The sequence below is a fragment of the Balaenoptera acutorostrata genome, chromosome 8, assembly GCF_949987535.1.
Source record: "Balaenoptera acutorostrata chromosome 8, mBalAcu1.1, whole genome shotgun sequence".
NCBI classification, from domain to species: Eukaryota; Metazoa; Chordata; class Mammalia; order Artiodactyla; family Balaenopteridae; genus Balaenoptera; species Balaenoptera acutorostrata.
Window position 1 is genome coordinate 8,215,566 of NC_080071.1, and position 3,293 is coordinate 8,218,858.

The 3,293-nt window shown below is 39.9% G+C and overlaps 1 pseudogene; it reads right to left on the minus strand.

Annotated features, from left to right (window-relative positions):
- Positions 1-215: 215 nt before the first annotated feature.
- On the minus strand, positions 216-1,055 carry LOC103001841 (exosome complex component RRP43-like; annotated as a pseudogene).
- Between the last annotated feature and the right edge of the window lie 2,238 nt (positions 1,056-3,293).

A 3,293-nucleotide genomic window follows, 5' to 3' on the forward strand; every position in this document is an offset into this window, starting at 1 on the left:
TTCTTCAAACCCTAAGATCTATCTCAAATAACATCATGGTATATACTACCATTCTATTTACTCAATGTCATATCAAAGCATGCAGACCTCACCAACACACCCTTTTTTTTTTTTTCCAGAAGAATGTAGTTTGATATTTATTTTAGTATAAAAGGTTTGTGCACAGTGTAGCAAATACAGCTTTTACAAATCTGTTTTGAAAACGTGGTGGTTGTTTATTTGGGTTTCATACCCTTAAATACTTCATCCATCAGTTTTTTTACTTCTTTGTGTCTTATAACTGTGCTTGGCTCATGCAGTCTTGAAGTTTAGCTCCAGTCAGTCCACTTCCACCTGGTTTGTGAAGACAACATAGCTTGCCTTCCTCGTCCATTACTGCTGTTAAGGTTGCAGTTGCCAGATGTTCCTCCTCTTCAGTAGGGTCAACTATAAGCAGAGTGTCATCAAACACAGCAAAGGAAATTGCAACTGATGAGTTCTAATATTCAAATAACTTTTCTTCTTTAAATGAACTTCTGCTATAGCAGTTTCTTCACTTATAGTAACTTCAGGCCACTGTACATTTTTTAAAGCTGCAAACAAAGCAAAGGTACAAGCATCCAAAATGTTTCCATCATGGTTGAGGCAAATGAGATCACAGTATAGAACCCAAGCAAGCTTTCCTGGAGAGATACCTAAGTCCTCTTTCTGAATTATCTGTGAATTTTCAATGATATCTGTAATGAACTGGCCAAGTGGCTGGCCACTTGGGCCTCTTCTCCAGGAGGTCCAGACCGAAATCTCCAGGAACACGGAGCTGATAGATCCAAATTAGGAACAACATATCCTTTATCAGCGGCATCTGTTGGTGGTGCTCCAAATTCCACTTTAATTCCACAAATTACTGTCGTATTTCCCAGCTTCACTAAAGAAGAACCATCTGCAGTACCAATTGAACCTACGTGGACAGTTGTGGTCCTCAATTCACCAAGTTCTCTTCCCTCAGGACGGCAATTCACTTTCAAACATCTCGTGTAATACTCCAGAGGTTCCACAGTTTTGAACCCAGACGCCATCTTCCACCCGCGGGTCCAACACACATATTTGAACACAAATACACACTTTCTTTATTTTCTTTTTCTGTTCCTTCTTTCATTCCTTATAATTCCTTCATATACTGAGTTTGCTTCACCGTATTTTAAACTCTCCATTAATTCTGCAGTTTTATTCATGGCTTATTATACTATACATAAAAAATTATGAGGAGGGTTAAATTGTTAAAAAATTAACTGATACTTTCCCTTTCCTTTGAACCCTTTGGTCCTTTCCAGAAAATTCAGGGAAGAGATAACACATCAAAATGCAAAGTGAAAATAAGTAAAGTCTTAGCTTTCGGGTTTCAAGATCCTGCTCTTTGGGGAAAGTCAAAAGAACTTAAGGCATGGGCAAAATATTTGGAAAACTACCCAATAAGTAAAGAATCAAGATGTCCTCTTGCTCATTAGATAAAACTTCCTTGGGCTGGGGGCATGAAGAAAGTTGGAAAATAAACATTGAGAGTTTAGAATGGGTGGGTCCCCAAGAAAAGAAAAAGGCCCATGTCCCAGTGTCATTGGCTGACTCTAGGTGGGTGGGGAGAAGGATGCACGAGGGGAGGGAATGTGGGGCAACAATAATCTTTAGCAGGATTGCATCTAAGTCCCAAGGGGCTTACACAGAGCCAAGGCTTCAGACAAGGGCCCTGAGGATCAAGGTCACGGCCAGGAGGAGAACCTCTGAATTGTCTGGTGACCTGGGCTTCAATGCCCAGTTCACACAGACACCTGCCGAACTCATTCAGGTCTGGTGGCTTTCTCTGTCTTCCTTCTTTCCCAAGAACCTCTTGGATCCCTGAGCAAAAGATTTCTAGGCCCGTGGTCCACTGGGACACAGGAATCTCTGAGAGGCCCTTTGCCATCTTTTTGGCGCAAGGGAACTATTCTGTCATGAGATGCAACAAGCTCTCTGAGCCAACTGAGGTCCACTTGCCTCAACTCACCTTGCAGCCTGCACTCTGCCAGCATCTCAGACTCCACGTGGAGGGGGCAATGGTCTCTCCACACTGGATTCCCAACCCAGTCTAGGATTTCTGTTCTTTCCTCATTTGGAGCCTGACCAGATGGAGGAGGAAGCAGGGAGCTGGAAGTCTTTCTTAGCTTTCAAAGTATGATCCTCCAAGAAACTGTACTCTCAGCGTAGAGTACAATCGTGGTCCTAATTCATTAATTCATACATTTTCTATTACCTGAGTTTTATTTTCCTGCTTCTTCATGAGGACCAAGCTAAGACTTGTTTGGTTTGTTTGTTTGTTTGTTTATTTATTTAAGTTGTGGCATCCTTTCCTAGAGGTAAAAATCATAGAAGGTGTTAATCAATTAAATCAGGAAGGTCCAAGAGCCCCGTGAAACTATATAGAAAATATATGAGTTAACATTTCAAAATATCATCCCGCCACAACTATTTGTGCCATATTTATTTAATACTTGTCTCTCCTGCTAAAATCTAAGCTCAGCGAAGACATCATTTTGCTCATCACTCTATCCCTAGCACCTTGTACATTGCCTGAAACACAGTAAGTACTCAATAAATATTGTTGAATAACTGAATAAATAAAATGATAAATGAAATACCTAAGCAATTCTTGTTACTATTTTGTGACATGCCCCACCATTCCCTCAGAAAGGGCCTTACTCGGTTTATTTTATCCATTAATAGCTCTGGAAACTACTGGTTGCAACCAATGTTTAGTAAGACTTTTCTTTACTCCCTGATTTTGCAAATTTATTACACTTTTCATGCAAAATTAGGTGAGATCCAGAAATGTAGAGTTCTTTTTAAACCACTTGATCTGAGTGTGCTTTGAACATATGTATTGAGAGAAAGTACTTTTCTAGATTAATGGAGAATTTCCAACAAATTGCTTGGCCTACAGTAGTTAATTTATTTATTTTTTTCTTGAGTGTAACGATACAAAGTATACTGGGTTGAAATGAGAAACAGAGGACTCATGGAAACTTATTTTGTTCTGAGTATTATAAAGTAAGATTTTTTGAAAGAATACGTTAGGTTTTAGGTTATTCTTGGCTCAAAGCAAAGATTTAAGGTGAATTCACCTCTGATTCTTCTGTGAGGTGCTCTCTACACTCTGTTTCAGTAACAATTACCTGCTAAAAATGCCTACTCCCCAGGCCCTCGTACCTGCCTGTAGTTCTCATTGACCTAAATGGAGGTTAAATGTACGTTGCTGAAGGGAGAGTTCCAGGCTCCAGAGAGTA